Raw genomic sequence first — 23,240 nt, 5'->3', positions numbered from 1 at the left:
AAATCCTCCCTAATGGCACAAGGCTTGTCAGTCAATAGGCAAAGTGCTGAATAATAGCCCATAGAATTGTAATCCCAGGGGAGCAGCATTCCTATAGCGAACCTGGCGGAAAGTAAGCTTTGTCATTGCTGGTCAGGTTCCTTGTGTGCCATCCTCCTCCTCCTCCTCCTGCAGTCACATCCCCTCCCCCCGCCAGGCTGCGCTGCTCCTCGGTGCTGAGCGGGGCTCTGTGTGACTCCGCCATACTGCACAGGACCCGAGCACTGCACGCCAGGTAAGTGTCTCCTACACACACTTCCTCTATGGGGACCGGCTCATGGGACTACAGGGGGCTCTGCTGGGTGTATAGTCTATAATATAAGCCAGGCTCTCATATACGCAGCCACCTTTCCCATGCGTTCTCGGGTTTAGTGTTGCACAGTTGCTGCAGACTCCCATAGCATTGCAATGCATGTCTCTATCAAAGCATTGCGAGTCTGCTATTTCATGGTATCTGTGTGTTTGCAGTGATTGTGATATGAAGTGTTGCCCATGGTAACCAGTCATTGTATCATGGACTTCTATTACTAAGTTTCTGCAAAATGACCAAACTGACACTGCATAGCAACGCAATAGTTTTCCATGAATATATAATATTGTGCAGGGTGTATTTGTGTCCCCAAAAGAATGTGTGGGTACACTTGTCCTGATTCACCCCCCCTCTCTTCCCTTCTTTGAATTTAAACCAGCCAGTAAGACAGCAGGACCCCCCCCCCTTATCTTTTGGAAGTGATTGCCCCCTCCCCCTGTGTGTTGTGAATACCCCCCCCTCCATTGGTGAGCTCTGTGATGGCACTTCAGTGCTAGGCACCAGGGAAAGTGGTTTGTCATGTGTGCTGACAGGCGGGCATGTGAGTCATGCATGTTGTATAGGGATCTGCTTCTAATTTATATCCACATGGAGTGTAATGACCGCCCACCTGACCAATGTATTTCACTTCCCTTGGTGATCGAAAATTGATTTTGTGTAAATGCTGTGATTTAATGACGAGCGGATGCATTGTGTGCTTCCTGCCAGACTCTCTGTCTTCTATATGTGATTAGTAATATAAATTCATCTGCTTAACATCATTGTATTATTATTAGATGTATCTGGTGGAATTGGTAATTTGTAGACTGTGCATTGTTGATCATCGTTCGGTTATGGTGGTTGTGTTTACAGGTGTTAATGTTATTTTTTTATTTATAAATAACCATAATGATCCATAAATCAAAAATATAGTGTAGATATAAGAAACATCAGTCTACTGCAAACACTTGAAAGAAAATAACTGATAAATAATTTAATTTAAGAAAGTTTTTTTGTTTTGATGAATTGTGATTTTTTTTTGACTTTTGGGTCTGCTAATAATTACACCGAAATTGCAGATCTAACCCTGCACCTGTTAGATGTCCAGCAGAGTTCAGCCTTTTGGTTCGGTGCCATTGTAAACATGTCAGGACTGTTTGTCCTCAGCTATTCTATTATCACCAGAGAATGGTTTGGCCTCTGCTTGGGTTGTAATTTAACCCGTGAACTCTTAAAAAGAGATAGCGTTTTTTTTAGGGCGCTCCCATCAACTTGATTTGTAGATTTTAGCCTAGACCAACACAATAGCTGATTTGTTTAACTCCAACTCTACATTCCAGCTTTGGGATTTTACTTATCTGATGAGCTTTGAATCCTCTCATCATGTATTTGTTTTTATCTCCTCCTTGTCTGGGAGGTCCCTGTACAATATTATTGATGAATAGTCAGTTTTAGGGCCGGCGTACCAGGGAGGGTTTGTTTACTTCCAATCCAATGTGAATCTAAAGTAGAATCTACTTCCCGATCAATAATGACTATAGCTGATTTTTCCCTTTTCAATTGTTATTAGTCATGTTGATTATTCTGAATGGAAAGTATTAGTTGTATAATATATAGACATGATCAGTTATATCCGAGCAATCAGAAAACTGACCAGTTGTCTCAAAATTGGCAGCATATCTGCTCATGTGTATCAGGTCTTCAGATCATGCATAAAAAGTGTGCTGGCTAATTTTCTTGCAGTTATTAGCAAGTTTAAATCTTTGATTAGTTTTCCGTTCTTTGAAGAAGTGACAACTGGAAGCTGATTGGTTGTACAGGCAGTAAGAAGTGTTTTTTAAACCAGGCTTTGCAGAGGGCAGTATGCAGAATATATCATGCATATCATTTCCTCGTTCTTCCATATGATGCTTAGATTACCGGTCTATAGAGTGTCTTTAAATTGAATTCCTAGATTATACCGTAAATGTTGAATTTCCATACATCCCTAACTGCTCCGGAAAAGTGGAGGGTGATTGTTACAAAACCAATACTGGCGATTGCATGACTCTATACAATTTCTCCATTGTTAATAGTGTGTAACCTAATGATGCTTCATTTCCTGGGGGCATTTACTTTGGATGATATAGGATTTACGGAAGAAAACACTTCTTAAATATATATGCTATGGTAAACTGCTTGCTATATATAGAACTGTTGTGTACAAAATTCCTGACAGTTTATACTAGTGAATGCATTTTTGTTCTGCTGCTTATCTGTTTGGTCAGAGATACAGATATGTGATTAGATTGGCATTAGGGCCATAACAGTTATTCACCGTGTCCTGGAAAAAGCTGCATGGCTTGTTTTGGTAAATATATGTATTTTTTTTTATTCTACTGCTTTAAATTATTTTATCTTCCTCCTTGTATGCAAAGCTTCAGCAAAGGTGACAGTGATGGGGCCTTTTATGAAGGCTATGGCAAGTTGAAGCTGTAGGCTGCTTTAAGACATACCTGAAGACAAAATTCCCGGAAGGTTACAGTGATCCTGTTAGTCGCTACCATGGCATAGAAATGTAAAGGTTATATTACTGTACTCTGAGGCGGATTGAGTCTTCGAGCTTCACCCTGTTCCAGCTCTGCAGCCTCTGCTGGACTAATTTGACACTCCTGGGAGTGTTGGATGTCTGCGCCCCCGATTTGCGGTGTAGTTCACTCCTCCAACCCCTACGTCACCGCTGTATCCTTTTGGGACGCAAGATACCAAGGAAGGAGGCATGATCTGTTGAGGGGCATCCAATACTCCCAGAAGAGTGGCTGAGTCTGCAGTGCTGGAACGGAGCAAAGGTAGGAAAAATAAGCTTCCATAATACTTAGCTCCCCATCCAAATATACCTTAATATATATTGTACTGTATTTCCTAATGTCATTATTTTAAAACATTGAATCAAACGAAAGAGTTTTTTCAATCAATGCTGACCCAAAAAATGTTTGCACATCGATTTGGAAATGGCCGTTCTTTTTATAGATCGTACATCGGCAGGATTCAGGTCACTGACTTTAAATGTGGGTCAAGTGGGTCAGCATGATCAGCTGGCAACTAGCATTCCAGAAGAGGTCTGACATGGCAGCCTCCATGTTTCCCTTATGGGACTGTTATTTTAGGATCTGTGTTTTACACTGGCACATGGGCTTTTAGATAGGTCTCTTTCTCCTGAAGGCAAAAGTGAGGAGTTCTCCCGTAAGAACAACACCCATCCAGTGGTTCTTGTCTTCCCTACATTCCTCCTCTGTTGGAACCCTAGGTAAATAGGCAGGATTTTTGGTTATGGAGAAGCATGGGACCTCCAACAAGGTTGCAATGTTTGAGTCTAAGTAGCCAATTGCTAGGCTTAAACATTATCATCTGAGGAGGAAGCAAACTCTGTAAGCTTTCACAGTTAGAGCTTACGCGCCTAGGACTTCTGGTTTTGATAGAGGGATGACTTTTCCGGCCTGGTGACTATGGTCACTGAGACTGAAAAGGAAAGAAAATCCAAAGTCTTGAGTTGTCAAAAGGGGAAGAACTGAAACACATGGGAAAAAATAGGACTTTTTTCAAATCATAAATATTTTCATTTTCTGTTATGGAATCACCAACCCTTTTTGTAATTTTGTTCTTGGTTGTTTGGCAGTTGAGTTTTAGAAGTATTTTGTGTTGCTAACAGGATGACCAGCAGCTCTCGCTCTTAGTTTACCTCTATAGGCTTACACAAATTAGCAATTCAAGGCAGCATTAAATTGCTGCAACTGGGTCATCCATGTGACATGGTTTTAAGAGGGAACTTACCTAATTATGGAGAAATTTGCTTTAACTTTCTGTTGTCTACAAGATAGGAGAAGAAGTAAACAGTCTAGGTTGAACCTTTCTCTTTACCCAAAATAGAAAAAAAGAGTTTGACATTAGATAAACTGTACTTTGAAACATTAAACTATAGGTATGATGATTTGCTGCAAACAACTAGGTTCTATGTACAATTGCAATTCTGTTTTGTGTTGTTGGCAGGCAAAGCTCTCTCGTAAATGTCATGTGATTGTAATCACAAAGGTAGAGAGAAGGTCACATGCAGAGTATTCTTTTCATTGCACTATATTCAGACGTCTTATACTTGTGGAAGGTTCCTGCACCATTGATAACCCAGAACCATGTTGAAAATGTTTTGTGATGGCATTCCTAGACATGTTCTATTTCTGGCTTGTCCTGCTTCCATATCGCATCTGACACTTATTGGTATCAAGACAAGCTGTTGTTTTTATTTTATAGACTGCTAATACAACCTTGGTGCCGCTTAGCGATAATGTTACGAAGCATGTAACTGCATTCTGTTATATTCTAGGGCTTGTTGGACATATGTTGTTATTTTCCCAGTGCTTTTAGTGCAGGTAGTGATATATTTTCTGCTGTATTGGAGATGATGTATAGAAATTGGTGCAGTAAAAAGCTGTGACACATGGCAGTCAGATTCTGTGTTTGCTGTGTAATATGAAAGCAGAGAACCGATCGCCTGCTGTGATCAGCGTCTACTTCGTATTGCTTTTAACCCTTTTTTAATTCGTTCTAGTGTCCAGTCTTGTATCAGTCTGTACATAAAGGTATAAAGAACGCTTGCAAAGACCTCCCTACTGATGACTTGTCTAAATGATGGTTCAGTTACTGTCACTTCTATAGATAGGCTCTTTATAACCTCCTTATTAGTTTCAGGTAGATGTGGTTGATAGCTGTGAGTTCTCAGGACCTTGGTTTTAACCTATACTTCAGCAAGCGCTACATATTTCATAAAGGTCATCTGATGGTAAATAAATTCATTCTGGTCAGTTGTATTTTTAGCTGCTTTGTCAGCAGAGCGTTTCATCGTTGGGTAAAGATCGGCTTTAGATAGCTATCTATATATCTAAAATAATTGCATTTTAGAAGCACAGTAAAAATAAATAAAAAAAACACAGTTTATGGGAACTACCTGTTTGTAGCCTAATACATGTGGAATCATTTACAATTAGAATCTGTGTGCTATCTCTTTAGTATAGCTGTCAGCGGCAATATATTCTTCTCCTTCAGATTCCCAATGATCTCAAGCTGGACGCATGCCAACTCATTTAGATTTTTTTTTATTATTATTAAATAGGATTTATATAGCGCCAACATATTATGCAGTGCTGTACATTAAATAGGGGTTGCAAATGACAAACTAATACAGACAGTGGCACAGGAGGAGAGGACCCTGCCCCGAAGAGCTTACAATCTAGTAGGTGGGGAAATTAACACACTCTATTGTTATATTTATTTACCAGTATAGGATACCTTCTCTCTTCACAAATTTATACTTAGTGATACTAGGACATCTAGGGAGTGTCTTCTTTGTTTTCTACATTACTTACATCAACACCACAGTAGATGTGCATGTACAATACAGCCCCACAGACTTCAATAGGACTTGACATTGCAAAGGCAGACTGTGGACTAATATTAACAAATATCACACTCTCCAGCAATGTGAATCTTGGTATAGAGTATAGATCTGCAGAAGAAAAGGTTGTTATAATAAGTCATGAAGTAGGGGCACAGTTAATACCTGCATTTAAAGTAAAGTGCAGTTTTACTTTAAATCCTTGGACCTGGTGGTAGCTTCTTGCAATGCCTTGTACAGCTCCGATTGGAAACAGAGAAACCATACAAGAAGTCATTTGTACAGATGAGCTCATGTGCCAGCAAAGAGAAAGTATAACACAGATGACCACTCTTTAACATATCAGTAGGTTGATTGGCCTTCTGTAATTCAGTAACTATTTCCTAAGAACAAGTTCTAATTCTATTACTACATTATTTTACCTAATAATAATTTACTAATGAAAAAGATAAAATCCTATAGTTAAAAATAATGGATTTTTCTACGTGAATGAATGAGCTTAATCCAATGAGCCCCAATGAGCTTAATCTCAACATCTTTTGTGTAGGTGTTTTACTGCTACAGCCACTACGGTATCTCATTGGAAATGTTTATTAGTTGTGTTATAACTCTGATAAAACAAGCATACAATGTAATATGGTCTGATCCTTTTATGTTGCAGTTGAGGTCTGGAAAAAAAGCATCTAGCTGTTAAGGTTTCTTTCCTGTGTTGGCTGTGCAGCATAACTATGTTAACAAAGTGCACATCACAAAGATTGTTGTTTTTCCACACTTTGATCTGTTTCAGTCTAGGTGTTTATGGCCAACTGATGGGGTTTTGCAGCCAGTGTAACTAACAGCACTGTATTTCTTGGTTTTGACTTGTGACTTTGACTGTAGCTGTTAATCACAAGCAATGCATACTGGCTCAGGAGGCATTAAAGTTTACAAAAAGTTTTGTCTGTTTCATTGGAGTAGACCAGGGAGCTGACCACATGGGAAGAACCACATTGGAGTAGATAATGGAGTAGACTACATGGGGGAGTTTACATTGGATTAGAGCACTCAGGAAAAAAACAGATGGGAGTGGACCATGGAGTAAATCGCATAGGATAAACACCAAGTCAATTAACTTTAGAAATATTTTAGACCACTTTCTAAATTTTACTAATTAGAAGAACATTGCTTGGCATTTTTAATGAGGAATGGCTGATCACAAAAACAGTTTTTTTTTTGTTTTTTTTTTAATCTGAACCTTGTTATTAATACAGACGTTTGAGTCGGTGGTAAAACATTTTTTTTTAAATAAAAAAAAGTAGTACACTAAGTCAACCAATTTCTCATTTATGCTTCTAGAAGCCAACATATGGATATTAAAAACCACTGTAAGATATGTAGATTTGTATATTAAATTCCGATCTACTGCAATGAAAGGTTTCATTTCATTGTTACATTGGCATAAGCATGTGTTTACACATGCCATGCTTTTTAAATATGCACTAGGTGCATGCTGCAAGAGAGGTGCCCTACAGCATTCAGGAGGGGAGGGGAGGTGAGGTTCACACCGTGTGTGTGTGTGTGTGTGTGTGTATATATATATATATATATATATATATATATATATATACACAGGTTTTGGCATATGTTAAGGGAATCTGAACCCAGATTTTTCTTTTTCTCCTTTATGCATTGAAGCCTTTCCAAACCTAAATACGCGAATCATAGTCTGCATTACCAAGTTGTTGGGAATAGAATTTCTCAAATAAATTTCTTTGACAGTTCAAAACTTGATATTTTGTGTGTTAAAATCAATAAAAATTGTTTTAGGGTGAGGAATAAAAAAATCCAATGGTTTTAGTAACTTTACTTGTCAATGCCAATCAATCAGGTCCCTCATGGCCATTCATTCAGGTAGTTCCCTGGTCATGTTCCTCATCATCTTATATTGTAAGTGCTTGCTGCAGACCTGATACTTCAAGTAAAACACATGCAAGTTGCAGGCTTATCCTTTTTAAGCCCTCTAATTTAAAAGGGTTTAAATAGTGTGTCATAGAGTGCCTTTTGGCGTCATGCAAGGGCAAGGCAAACCAACAGCTTTTTAGCTGACTTTTCCTGTTGTTTGTTTCTGTCTGGAAGTAAGATGATCATTTGAGTCAAACAAAGATGCCATGTAGGTGAATAATTTAACAGCTTTTTATTTGTCATTTATCTTGTGTGTTAATATATACACCAGCATTCTGTTTATCATGAAAGTATTGGCAACAACATTTTGAAAGCTTTGTAGATAAAAGTGTGTGTACTGGGTGCAAATATATGGCATGTTTGCTGTGCTGACTGGCGTGTGATACAGATGTTCCTGGGTAGATTCAGAAAAAGGCTTTAGTTCCTTGTTGTACAATGGGAGTCTGTGGGTCCTGACTCAAGTTGGCAGCAATATTGTATTGTAGTTGTAGTTGTATTTGGGATGACATCATTTATATCATGACTCACCGGTACCCGTGTCTAGCACTATACACTGGGCTTTGTCAACAGACCAGCAGATTACCATTAAGGATATGTTCCATGTTTAGGATAGGATGTTTAGAGATGCATAACAAATATGTAAAACAACTCTTGCTTACCTAAAGATTTAGATGCAAGTCTCTTTGTCTTTATGAGGATAAGAAACATACCTCCTACTGAAGCCAGTGGTAATATTCTGAGGCATCTGCCAAGTGAATCACATGAAGCCATGTGGGCCAAAGATCAGTAGTTTTTTTTGGCTTGATATTTGAATAACATTTAATGCAGCATTAGTTCTGCAAACTCCAGGTTAAAGTGATTTGCTGCAAGCAGCCTTATATATTTTACATGTACTGGAGAAATCTAATTACAAGTTTCAGGTTTCCCTAGCTGAACTGGTACTTCCTTGCTGGCAAGATGCTTTTTCAATTATTGATGTTTAAAAGCACCATGCTTGTTGAGACACATTACACTTTTATTACAGCCATGGAAAAACAAAATTCCCAAAAAAGTCTTTGAAGGTTAAGGGTACATTTTGTTAAGAAATGAAAACTTGTTTATTTGCATTTTGAACCTTGTTGATTTAATTTTACTAAGCTAAATTTTCTTGGTAATAAAATAAGAATGCACCATCACTTTATATGTTTGTGTTTACCGCTCATCCTTTCATGCAAATCCTGAGAGAACCAAGTGAGAAAACACATCTAGTGGGTGCCGGGGATACTTCCCTTGCTTATAAATTTATATACAGAGACTTGTGTTTCTACAAATGACTATATCAGGAATAGATAGAAGTTTTAGACAAGTTCACTTGATTTTTGATCTCACATGTAACATACATTGTGGTGCCATCTTTTTTGAGTGACACCCCAACGCCCATGCATTGTAAAGTTCTAGACGGCTAGGTGGTGTGCTTCTTCATAGTAAAGAGTCATGTGAAATATTAAGCATATTAGTATTTTGTCAGCCCCCCTATTTTGAATGGGCTTCCTTAACATGATGCATATTAATGTGATTTAACACATTGTTAGGAAGCAACAATAGGTCCCCACATTTTTTAAAGGGTATCAGGAAAAAGGTGAAAGGTTATATTTGCCCATTTGTTTGGTTTGACTGTACTGTATAAGTAATAGCAACTCATTTCAAGTCAATTTAGTTCAAAGTCAAGTTAGGATTTATTTTAAATGTTTTCTGTGTGTCCTGCCTACAGAAAACGATCACTCTCTGTACGAACTGTGAAAGAACTGTATGAGCTGCCCATGGTAATCCATCTCATTTTACATCTCATTTTCTAATCTGCACTAGAAACTGGCAGGCTCCCGTGGTTACAGGCTACAAAGACAGACCTTTTTTATAGACATTTTCTGCATTAGATGCTATGCATGTCAATTTAAATAAGAATGTTTCATGTTATGTCTCTGAAAGGAGAGGAATAGATTAAGCAAAGCTTCTAGTTATCAGCAGGCATGACTTTCAATTACAGTCTTTTTATAGCCTAAGCTTACAATTCTGATCCAATTTGCTGACTGTTGGTTGGTATGATTGTCATTGGGTCCATTATGTAATAAGGTAAAGTCATGGGATGGAGGTTTTTAGAGGACACTAATGTAGCCTAAGTCACCTTGCATATTGCTAATCTAATGTATGTAACATCTGGAGAATAAAGACGTTAGTCTTTCTGCTCAGAATACATTAGTATATAATTTAATTATTGAGTTTTATAAATTGTCATCCTAATGCAGATATGCAGATATTAACAATTCCCAGAAGATAAGTGGTTGGGCCATTTTTTTTACTTTAAATTATGATAACCAGATTGTTCTCAGTTGCTTTACTTGTAGGTGTGCCTGCATCCTGTACCATATTGTGAGCATGAAACAGTGTATGATCCTTTGTGTGGTGTAATCTGAACTTTGCACTATGTAGGAAAAACGCTTATATAACCAGCAACTAGATCATTTTTCTATATCAGCTTATGCATGTTCTGTGCCAAGTACATAGGATGTTCCAAAGGTCTTTAATTTGGAATTTACCTAAAGGGAAACTAGTTAATTTTTATTTATTTTTTTAGGTTTTGTGTTTGTTTCATCTTTTTGTTGTAAAAGTAGATGTGTAGGTTAGCCAGGCTAGCTAGGCTAGAAGTATAGTGGATTGTCCACTACAATGGGTTGGCTTAAAAACTTCAGGTGAGATATCACAACAAACATGTTAACCCAATCTCATATTTAAGTACCAGCTGGCTTTTAAAGCATCCATTCATATTGATAAGAATGTTTACATCGAGCTTGTTGATTTATTGTGTATTCCTTAAATGTTCTGGTAATGTTCCTGGCTCTAAGAAATAATGATAATAAAAAAAAAAACTAGTGTACGTGAAATGTCTTCACTATATTTCTCCTTTTTATTTTCGGCTGTACAGTTAAAATCAGTAAGCTGTTATTGTAATTCTTTTTAAACCTTTGTTTACTATTATTATTATTGATATTAGTAATAAACAGGATTTATATAGCGCCAACATATTACGCAGCGCTGTACTTTACATTTTTCTAGACTTTATACAGTTAACACAAACGTAGAAATCTTTTTGCTTTCAAGGACATCATCCAGCAATTTTCTGTCTGCATCCTTTGCACATGTAGAGCAATGACCTAAGGTCATACGTTTTTTTTCCTTTTCTCCCTTTGTCACTCAGGAAATGGTCTTGTATGATGTCATACACATCCGAGGTTGCCAAAAGCAGTCTGATGATTTCTACAACTTATATATCATCATTATCGCAAGATGAAATGCATTTCAATAAGAATTAAACAAGACAGCCGTTACAGGAGGAAACAGAGGAAACAGTGAAAACTTAGGCTGGAGTCCAGCCAGACACGCATAATAAGTTGCATCCTGAAATTTGGATAATTTACTGCCTAGGAAGTATTCATACAATATAAGTGCACAATCCAACTCAGTAACAATACACAAGTGAATGGCTCTGAATTTCATGGCATGTGTATTGTATTTATCATGAGGGTGGAGGATGTTGTATGTAGCGTAGTTATACAACGAGTGATAGTACAGCTCATGCTATACTTGGCCATGTGTGTTGGCTTATGTCACAGTTGTCCTCATGTCAAAAAGTGTTGGGTCGTAAGACTTTAAATTCTAGGGGAATCATAAGGTGAACACATCATTCTTGTCTGCTTCTGGGCTGCTCTGGTATAGCAGCCAAAGACTTTCCAATACTTCCAGCATATGTAAAAATGTCCTTTATACGAAAACTGCAGTAATGCTATGTTGGCACTGATGGTACAGAGAGCCACTTGGCTACGCTGATGGTGGAGGTGTAAGAATATAACATCCATTTCTAGTTTAAGCCACAGGTTGCTCTAAATCAAACAAAATCAGCCAAACAAATGCTATATTCTTCCAAGGAACCTCATAATTGTAGTTTGCAGCAATCCTTCTTTCTATTAAACATTTTGTCATCCAGTCTTTAAAATCCACTATCCAACACAAAAAGTAAATGTAAAGACAATTCTTTACTTACACTTTAGTGCTGACCTTTCTGAATGTTTTTTTGTCAAAACTGTTTCTTTCTTCATGCAAAACTTTAGGAATACAAGTTGCCTGGAAGAAGTCCGTTACAGGTCAAAGGACCCATCAAAGAATTCTAGTGATCTTAGAAGTCTCAAATAATTATTTCCAAATCTAATGCGTTTGACAATCGATGCAAAAGTTTCGTACACATTTCAGATGATAGTTGCTATGGTCTTGTTTATCTTTGGAGATAATCTGACATGTGTTTAGTGGACCCTAATGTTGTTCATCAGTTTGCTTTGGTGAAATGTAGAGCAAAATTTCAAAAAACCTGAGACTATGATGTCTTTTATATTTACCACTGATATCCAACTTTAAGTTAATCTTTTTGTTAAGTATTTAATATATATTTTATGAATACTTTATATTTTTCGCTTGTAACCTTTAAACAACATAACATAACATATGTATGTAATGGACTAAAATCCATTAGTTTCTCTTTAGAGATAATTGAGGAACTGCTTTAGCTGAAAGCATCTTTAGACATTACATCATTTTCTAGAAAATTCATGACTATTTCTTTATGTGGTCACCTAATAAACGATTTCATGTCAGACGTGCAATGTATTCTAGGGAGATGAGTGTGGTTCATTCATTGGTAGACTGTTCCATCATATACCAAACACAAGGATAGATGATTAAAGCCTGGGGGAGACTCATCTTGTACCAAAATGCTCACTATCCAAACTAGATTTCTGAGGAGTGTCTCTGGCTGCAGTTGGTAATGCTACAAGCAGAGATTGCTGAATGAAAACTGATACAGGCCATGTCCCTACATATAAGTCTCTTTAATATATAAGCGAGGATTGCACAATTAATTGGTGTTCTGCATGGCATTGAGGGCTTTATTGATAAAAGCTTGCTAGTTATATTTTTATTCATGTGTTTAAGGTCTGATTAGCAGTTTATACATGAAAGGATGTTTTCCATTCTTTGTTTCTTGCTGTTTGCTGTATATTGGTGATTGATAGTGGAGAATCATAGGAAAGCTAAAAATTATAACTGTAATATTTCTTGCTTGGACTGTTGCTTTTAGCCCTCTCTTTAGCTGTTAGTAGTGAAATAAAATGAGAAGGGTTATTGAGCTGAGCTATATAGAGCTATATAAGTACTGAGCTATATAAATACTGTGTAGTAATAATAATAAAAAAGAAAAGGACAGAGAAAATTACTTAATCAGTCTATTGCTGCTTCCTCACTGTCTAAAGGGACAGATAAGTGACCTAGCTGTGTTGCTTGTATGCAGCAGAAAAGTAAGGACACCAATCTGGCTGTGTTCTGTGCCAGGTCTGCTTTCCACTTCTTCAGAGCAAAGCATTTTTTAAATAATGAGTTATAGTGTATGTCATTATAAAAATTGAGGCAAGTTATTACACACCTTGATAAAATGCATTGCAGCACACGTTACAATGTATGGCAATGCCTGTTGACCCGAGGTACAAAAAAAGTTCAAGCCAGACATCAATATAAATCCTTTTGGGTGGGTGGAGATTATACAGCTCACATATTTTATCTGATTTGTGTATTTGCTTAAAATTCAGTTTAAACGCTAAATAAAATTTGAAATGTATGAATGGCACCAGACTAATTTGCAATTTTATGCCAGTCAAACAATACAGCCAATTTGGGGAAGTCACTCTTAGCTGCATTTAAAGCAGAACTAAATACTTTTGAATAATAATAATGCAACCACTTTGCAGTTGCAATTTAAAATCTTGGCAGTTGACAGCCTCCCCCCCATTAAATCATTTTCTGGCTTAGAGCATATACCTGTTAATATGGCTGATTATGGTGCCTCTTGTATGTCTATAGGGGAACATTTGTTGTTCTGGTATAACAGTCTAGTCTGTCTATTAGCAAAGACAAGGAGAAAGCTGTTATGCCATCCAAATTCCTTAGCTTTACAGAAATGCCTGTACATGACTCAGGTTGGCTCTAATAATATAAAGAGTACAAGTCTGGCATGCCACAGCAAGATTTAAAGGTAACTTTGAGTTCTTAGAAGTTTCACTGGTGCTTTGTTGTGATTGCTCAGCTGAATGATTCTGTGCCAGCAAGATCGATAATGGGTTCCTGAAAAAAGATGTGCTGTAGCTTGTCTCTTCCTGGAATCCATTAACAGATTGAACTCATTCATGACCGCCAGCGAGTGTAAAATGGTGACAAAGCAGGTTCTTAGCTCACCTGGGACACTGAGTCACCAGATTGAACATCCAAAAACTCTACAGGAGCAGATATATAGGTATTAAATGTGCTTTATTATAAAGAGCATATGGAAACTTTGTGATCTTAAAGCTCTCCTGTCACTTACCATGTACAATGCAGTGCCATGAGCTAAGCCATTCATTAAAAACACATAATAGTAAAGATCTGATGTGTTGGAACATTTTTATTTTACTATTTATATTTTGCAGTTGAGGGTGACAGCAACTGTTCCCCGGCACAAAGAATATTTACATATCTAGTAGATTGTAAGCTCTTCGGGGCAGGGTTCTCTCCTGTATCACTGTCTGTATTAGTCTGTCATTTGCAATCCCAATTTAATGTACAGAGCTGCGTAATTTGTAGGCGCTTTATAAATCCTGTTTAATAATAATAATAATAATATCGGGGTAGGGTCCTCTCCTCCTGTGCCACTGTCTGTATCTGTCTGTCATTTGCTACCCCTATTTATATACAGTGCTGCATAATATGTTGCTGTTATATAAATCCTGTTTAATAATAATAGTAATAATAATATATAGTATTAGGGCAAAGCTGGGATCTTATTTGTCAATATATCTGAATAGTTACTACATAGATTGGAAAGGCTTCTCATAAGTGTGGACCGGACATTGATGTGCTTTTTTTTTCTGTTGACTCCCAATCAACGGCAAAATAATTACTATAGGAAGCTAAAGGTATTTTCTTTATCAGCTTAAAATGATTTGAATGTAGTTTAACTTCAAGAGCAGATTAGCTGAGATCTCGAAGCTGTTAGCGAATTAGTGTCAGATCTGCGCTTCATCAAAACAAATCGGATGATAACTAGCATTATTATATCATCGTATGAAGCCTTTCTGAAATATGGTGGATCTTTGTGGCACCATCTGCTTCTCTGCCTGTTAGACTTTTCTTTCAGTTTTGATTTACTGTTAGGAGCTTCAACTGGTAAATTTTACCACAGACCTTTACAATGGAATAAAAGGGGGGACACAAGGGGCCCAGATTTCAGTTTAATTCTTATAATAAAAAATGTATTCTGATTGGTTGGTGTGAGTTATAGAACTACTACTTTGTGTTTGGTGGCAGCTGATGGCAAAAGCAAGGTTCAGTTGTCCTTCAGAAGCACCTCCAGTCTGGGCAGCACATTACATGTACTGTAGGACTTTATTTTTAGCATTGGTAATGTATTATAAATTATAGAACACTTCAGAAGTGCACTCTGCTTTTACTCGGTCAAGAACATTTTTTTCACTGAGGTAGAAAGCTATCCTTCTAGGCCTCTTGATGATAGATTAGGCTAACCTGATCCTATCTGATCGCTCCTCTGGCATGTTTATTTCTCATCCTGGCAGTAAAATACCTTCCTCCCTCGCTCTCTCTCTGGCAATTCCCTTTTAATTTGCTGATAATGCAATAAATTAATCTTTGCGTTAATCTTCTCACATTCGTATAAGCCATCTTCTCAATGGATTTTGCTCTTATAGTTATTTTAGTTACTACATGTTCACTTAGCTTGCTGGCAGATAAACTGTAAATGAATTGAAGCGCATGGTATAGAGAATAAAGCAAGGAGGAACACAACACATATGACCATCAACTTGTTTTATACTAGGACATGAAACTGCTCACTACATGGATTCACAGTAAATGCACAGTAAATGTAAACTGAAAATAGGGTGTAAAATAGCGTTTTTGTTTTGGAGTTGTGATGTCCGCTGGTACAGTTTACATTCAGACCTGAGGAGTGCCAGATTTTCAAAAATTCCGGATTTTTGAAAACTATACTTGCCTCCACACACAGGCCAGCTTTCCTTTCACAGCACCCGGGGACATCTGGCACAGTTCCAGGGAGTAGGCAGCAGGGACGTCTTAACGTGTATTTAGTGTAGCAAGCAAGACCTAACAGCTGTTTCTGCAGAACAGCGCCATCAAAACATCGGTGGCCAAACGGTGTAATACAGTTCCTTTATTGAAAATGCGTATTGTTGCCATAATATCATAGGAAGCCGAATTAGGTAAACTTTACTTGCAGGTTTAATAGGTTTTTGAGAAAATTTCAAAGGCACTATCTGAAAACTTCAAGTGCATAGACACTTATATTTAATTACTGAAGCATATCATTTTTGTTAATGGAAATCCAAAAGTTTTACTTTTATAAAGGTTAAATAAATATAAATATTTGAGACCTTGTTTTGTTGCGATATTTTTTTGTTTTTAATCTATGGTAATAAAGCATAGATTCATCATCCCTCTGTACATGTGTAGTTGAAAACACTAAACATTTTCAGCTTACTGGCATGAGCTGCTAGTCAGTGCTTTCACCTTGCCTCCAGATATGTCTGACTGCATGGTAACCATATCATAGTGAGCCATCACGTGTTGTGTGGTGAAACAGAGCTTGTCAGCTCCTTCTGCTGCATTTTTTGTTAATCACACGCTATTTATTGCCCAAGCTAGAAGGTTGAATAAGGGCTTGCATAGTTTAGCCTGTTTAACAAACTGTAAAGGTATTAGCTTTGGCAGCCTGACTGCGTAGAGATTTGACCCAGTTACTCTCCAGGCTTTGAGAACTTTTGGTTATGCTTGTAGTAAGTGATAATGAAAATCTGAGATATTAACATTGCAATGGTCACCTGTGGATGAAATTTTTAATGAATATTAAAAATGACTGTTATGCTCAGTAGTGTGATTTGCAAGTTTTAGTCAATGCAAATATGGCTGAATGTAAATCCTAACTTTGTGGTGGTAGTACTACTGTATGTAAAACATGGGCTATGTAGGGCACATTGGGCAACTTGGTGTCCAATGTTTAATTCCCACTAGGTAACTTGTATGCATAGAATTGATGTCTTTTTTTTCTTCCACAGTCAAAAAGTCACTGATAGGTTAATAATTTTCCATATTTGCATTAGTATGCTCAGTCAGGTAATAGTTTGAGTTGCCACTAAGTGGAAAAATATATCTTGCACAAAAAGAAACACAGATTGTAAGAGGACCAATCTTTCTGTAAGGCTAATTGGGGGAGGGAGGACGTGGGATTTAGATGATGATGTTGGGCTAGTTAATGAAAAGTAGTGGTGAGTGTGCCAGGCTTGGAGAAGACAAGCCCCAGTGTAAACAAACCAGGAAGACTGCCAGTAACAGTTGAAATGACTGTAAACAACAAAGCTCTTACTTCTCTGTACAGCTCTCCCTCTGGCCAGTAATCTATTATGGCTGCACCAAGCACTATTATTATTGATATTATTACCCAGTGTTCAACCCAGACGTTTTTTCAGCTGGGTGGTAAGAAATTGTAGGCTGGTGGCAGCCCCTGTATTATGACCCAACTCTTCAGTAACCAACTGAAAAATGCCGGGTGGTGCCCCCGGATAAAAGGGTCTGGGGAGAACACTGATTACCCTTTATTTTTAAAGCTCTGACATATTATGCAGTTCTGTACAAATTAAATAGGGATTACAAACAATGACATAGGAGGAAAGGAGGACCTGCCCTGTAAAACATGGGGAATTGTTTTTTTTTTTTTTTTACACAATTGCATTACTTTAAGACAAAGGCAGGATAGCTAATTATACAGGCATTAGGGATTTAGCAAGCCAAGGTCCACAGAGGACATTGAAAAAGAAAAAGCAGAAAAATAAATTGGGGAACGGAATGTTATTGTGTGTTACACCAGTTACTTCTGTTTGTAGAGCTGGTACTGGTGTGTGTTCATCCCCTTGCTTTGTGTGTTGCCTTAAATGTATTTTACTGCCCTCAATGTGAGGAACATTCATTGAGGGAAAATCTATTATGTTGTCAGATGATCCTGATTGCAGCACAAAATTCTGTGTGTTATTTTGACTTCCCAGTCCTATGAACAACATATGCAGGAATATGGACTACTGTAGTATGTTTTCCTTCTAGTTTCCTCTGCTGTCATATTTATCACATGCCATGAAATAATAATTCTTAAAGGACATTACTAAATTAGCTAGGATGAAAAACAGTCAAGTAAGAAACAAAATAGTCCTGTCACATGTTGATTGTTCCAGTAGGAAAGGATGGTGCGGTAACCCTAGAGAAGCTCTCATTAGCCATTTCATTGCTGGCACACAAGTCTGTTATCCATGGCTGGATTGCTTCTACTCCATTACACATTGCCTGTTATATATTTAGGATTAGCACATTTCTAGTGCATAGGATGTCATGTCATCTGTTTTACCCATCATGCATTGTACAGAGGGCAGTCAATAACCCCTGACTGGCCGGTTGCTAGGAGACCTGTAATTTACCCTGTGCAGTGCTTCGGTGATCAATAAATTGCTCCATTGCAGAGCACGTAGATCATGATCATGGTGCGCTTTCAATAGCTTCACCGTCTGTGACCTAATTCTGTGTGGTCTTGTTGTGAATACATGTGCATTTTCTCTTTTAAAATGTACATACAGCTAAATTTTTTATTTGGGTTTTGAATAATGTACAAAGGATTAGAACCCTTCTTTACTTTTTATTGTGGTTTGTGTCTATACAAGGTAGATCCGCCCTGTTTCCATACCCACTGTTCCCAATACACAAAGTGATGGGTAATCTTCTAAAGTGTGTTCAGAGACAAATGTCAGAGGGGGAGTTCTTCTCATTGTAAAGAGATTTCCTCCTTATTTATAGTTGGCTTTCCAGGGCAAGAAGATAAAGGGTGATCTGCCTGAACAGACACACAAAAAAAGGTTTTAGGCCTTATTTTTCTTTCCATAATTAAAATATTACATTTGGGTATACATAAACCTAAACATGTTACACTTCTGAACAATAGCTGCAATCACAATTCTTTTTATTAGTACGAGAAAATGTGAACTTTAGGAAAATGAGTTTGTGAGCTCATCTGGCTTGCCTATATTTTTTTTAGACTATATTTCATTGTAACAAAAGTTAATTAAGATTTGAACCCGTACAGTAAACTACACGTGTGGGGAGAGTATCTCAGATGAGTTCTTCTCTTAGCACAGTGCCAAGAAAATCTTTTGGTATACTTTACAATGCTGTGTCTGTAGTGCTCAAGGGAAGATCTTTTCTTGGCTAATTTCCTTATATTGGGCCACCTTTCTTTCTATGGTTGGATTAAGCGATGGGCATGTAGGGCAGCTGTCTTTCCTTAAGCTGTGGATAATTGTTTGCAAAACTGAGGATAATTGAGAATGTTCTGTGCTCTGCTGAACCTTTCATCTATTAAACTTTCGTGCAGACGCTACCCAGGCCGTCTTTTTGCATTTCAGCATGTGCCATGTTGTGAAATAGCCAGTTTTCTGCAATTCTGTCTGCCCGCAATGAAGTTTGTATGACCTTGAGTAACATGTCTGAGGCAGGTATTGGCATTTCCTTACTATAGTGGTTGCTGTTCATTTTTTTTTTTTTGTAAAGATCCATTTGGGTGAAAACATTATTCAGCATATGTGTAAGCAGCTGTGCAGAGATAGAATATAGCAAGCTGTCAAGCAATTTAGTAATTAGACTTTAAATTTAGGCTTGCCTAAAGCCAACTCTCCACACAGGCCAAGATTTTGAGGTTCATGGAGCAAGCTGGGCCATTTTATAAAGTCTTTAATTTCATTTTTCATTCTCGATGGATTTGCAAATAAATTTTAGTGTGCTGTCATTCAATAAGTCATAAATTCAGTGGTGGGTTATTCTAAATACAAATGTTTTCATTAATAAAGGTACAGAGTACAAGTGGTTAAGAGTAGCAGCTATTTAGGAGGCCCTTTTGGTATTTAATGCATCCTTTCCTCTTTGAAATCTCCAGCTACTAGCAAAGATTATCTTTTGGCATCTTCCCAAGGCATGTAGCAGGGCAATGCCATTTCTGACTGATGAACAAATATGTTACTAAACAGTAAAATAGTGCTGTTTTATCAGTATGCTGTTATATATATCTGCCAAGTTTACCCTGCATTAATTAAATCCCTGGCTTTACTTGGTTGTTTTTCTTCCTGTTGCAGGTCAACAGTGAATCGTTAAAGAAGTGGAAATCACAGATCTTTTTATCATAAATAAAATGCACAGCCTAATAAGCAGGTCTGTTGGTTTTGTTACTTTGCTGATTAGTTAAACATCTTGTCACATACTTGTCATGTTACCCAGACTGTTGTCTGCATACTGCAACATGATCAGCCTCTCATCAGCCTGAAAGGTCCAGTATAATGCAGCCTAGAGTCTTAAAAATAAAAATTCTAAATAAAGCACTGTATCTGCAGCTTCATAGGTAACCTGATGTTTTAAACATATTGTAAAAGAATGCAGGAAGTAAAATGCAGTTTTTAGTTGTCCCCTTTGTTTCTGCTTGACACACTGATTGGTGGCTGTTCAAATACATATTATATAGGGTTAGATTGGGATAATTATTGTGTGGAAGCTTTGGAATAAAGCAGTTTATCTGCAAAATAAAATAAAGTAAAGAAAATGGAGTTTATATTTATGGGAGCCAGCTTTTTTGTTTGGCATCTACAGAGGTTTTCATAGCAATGACCGCAGAATGAAGCCGCATACATGTCCAATATGTGCTGCTTACATCTCAAGAGAGTATTCATTCCGCTTTACAGCCATTACTTCCCCCATTGCATTGCAATTTCTGTTCCTCTGCACACATGTTTTTGTACTACTACATGCACTTCTGTTCTCCTGCACATAAAGTAATAGAAAGCCATGCTCCCCTGCACAGCTCACTCTGCTCTGCTGTATGTCCAGGCCAGTACCACTGCTCCTAGGCTTTCTGCTGCATAAATCCCATGTTGTGAAGAAATGCAGCTGTAAGCCTGGAGCAGGAGAGCAAGGCCAAATGTGCAGGAAAGCTTGGGTTGCTCTCCTGTGCTCCCTGATTCTGCCTGCCCCCCTAAATATTTGGATTTGACCTTTACACACACTGTAGTTAATCTATTAGTAATGCTGTTGATACAGTTAAGAATTATTTAAGTGGTGGGGATAGCATTTCCCAGTGCAGCCGCTTCCCCTTCCCCACCACTGTTCTGGTTCGTAATGTACCAGTGTTTGGAACAATTTACAGTAGGCAATACTGAACAGTTTACTAATTCTCCCAATCACCTTATGGGGAGGCCATGGGCGAGATGCTACATCGTCTCACCTGCAGGCACAGTTTAGTGATGTGAAGAAGTGGTAAACATGCCTTTAACGGAGAGATTGCATGTGAAGGCAAGGTCTGATTGCCCTCGGGCATCACTCTTATGCCATAAAGCTGCATGATCTACAGAGCCAGGAGTTTGTGATGACTGCCATCATTGCTCTGTCATCTTTTACTTAATATATTATTTAGGACATTGCTTTATACCAGCGATTAGAAATGTATACCCAGACATTATGATTTAATCTTCAGTGTGAAAAGTAGCCAGGGAATATAAACATTTAAAGCAGGTGATATTTATTAGAGTTTTGCCTTATTATCAGATAATTAGCAAAAGCATTAGGATTTTTTTTTGTCCTAAAATCCTTTTATCAGTATATACAATCTTCTGTATACACATGAGTTTGAGCAATCCCTTATACCAGTATTTGATGTGTGAATTTCACAAATGTATTTTATTACTTTAATTTCTAGTGAATTTGTGGTGCACTTACTGGTACATCCACTTTCACCGCTTGCAGTTTAATAAATGATGAGCATCAACAAGCTGCTTAAGAGTTGAAAGGTTTCCTAGCAACAATCTGTATGAGAGATGGCAGCCCAGATTTAGCCAGCCTTTGTTTCCTCGTGCTTGTTGGTATCGGAGTACAATTGTTCAGTAAAGAGAATGATAAATGTTCTGCCAAATGGATGCTAGAGAAATGTGAGACGTTGACCTGCATAGAAATTCGGGACAAAGACCAGCTCAGCCAGCTAGTGTTTAATATGCATGTACCAGATTTCAGTTTCACTGTTACATGGCATACTTTGACACATTCTCTTCACGTTTTGGAGTAACAAAAGTAAAATTAAATTGCACTATATCATTCAGTAGTAATTACTCTGTCCTGGAAACTGCTAAGTCTAAATAAGCCTTGCCAATATTGTGTCTGAATCTTTTTTCTTGAAATTGTTTTAGATTGGTAAAGTTTTAAACTTGCCACACAGGGATTCTGGTTGTTGGGAATGATCGAGCGGTGGGTCTGTCTCCACATCTAGATTTGCATGCGGTTCTTTGAAATTCTATTGAGAGTTCCACACGCACTAGACATTTTTACTTTTGTCTGCTGTTAGTTTGACTTAGTCCCTAGGATCTAATCCATCCTAACTACATCCCAAAAAATACCATTACAGTTCATGTTATACTACAAAAAAAAGATAAATATATAAATAAAATTACCGGTATATTTCCAGGGTGTTTCTATTCTGCAGTACATTTCTTCCCCTACCTGGGCTTCGATGTCACTATTACCAGCTGTGAAAATGATAGCCAAAGTTTGCTAAAATTTTTATAAAAAAATCCCCAGGGTAAGTTCATGTTTATATTTAGCTATCCTATAGAAATAAATACCAAATTAGGTATTTAATTTTTAGGCACTATGGTATGGCAATAAATATATGTCAGAACATCTGATCCCTCTACTTCGAGGAGCTATGCTTCTTGAAGGTATGGACATCTCTTTACTCAAGTATATGCAACCAGTAAATGTACACGAGGAACATCATTTGAAGTGTTATCTGGATACGTGGGGGTTTCAAAATAATGGGATGATCCTGCTCAGAGAAAAGTGATCTCCATATCCTCCTTGTTGTCTGACCAGTATACAATATACTAGATTGTAAGCTCTACTGGGTCCTCTCCTCATGTGTCACTGTCTGTACCTGTCATTTGCTACCTCTATTTAATGGGGGTGTGGTGGTCTAAGGTGGGACTTTTGAGTGCATCAAAGTGAATGGGATTTTGATGACCTGCTTTTGTGGTGTATTCTTTGGAAAACAGGCTCTCCTTGGACAAATCCAATTGATGTCAAAAATTGATTGTCTGATAAATATTTGGGTTGGAAATTGACTTAAGCCCTGCACAGATGTCAGATTTCTGTTGCTGGAAGCAATCTTTTGTGTTATACAGAGGGGGGAGGATGAGTGAGTGCCACCCTGCTGTGTTCTCCTTAATAGGAAAGTACAGTGGTTGTCTCATCTTGGTCATTCATCGATCCTTTAGAGAACCACTGAACCATTGCATGGCAGAACATTGCACAGAGACATTGCATGGCAGAACATTGCAC

General features: G+C 37.7%; 1 protein-coding gene across 1 annotated transcript in view; it reads left to right on the top strand.

The window, feature by feature from the left end:
- Positions 1–193: 193 nt before the first annotated feature.
- The window catches only part of SEMA4D (semaphorin 4D), a gene marked incomplete in the record, with an annotated part of 48,771 nt that continues 25,724 nt past the window's right edge, over positions 194–23,240 (top strand). Inside the window, 2 exon segments of the mRNA XM_072415041.1 lie at positions 194–274; positions 20,000–20,075.

The sequence above is a fragment of the Pyxicephalus adspersus genome, chromosome 6 (assembly GCF_032062135.1).
Source record: "Pyxicephalus adspersus chromosome 6, UCB_Pads_2.0, whole genome shotgun sequence".
Taxonomy (NCBI): Eukaryota; Metazoa; Chordata; class Amphibia; order Anura; family Pyxicephalidae; genus Pyxicephalus; species Pyxicephalus adspersus.
The sequence above is the reverse complement of the archived record's forward strand: the minus strand, read 5'-3'. Positions and strand labels throughout refer to the sequence as shown.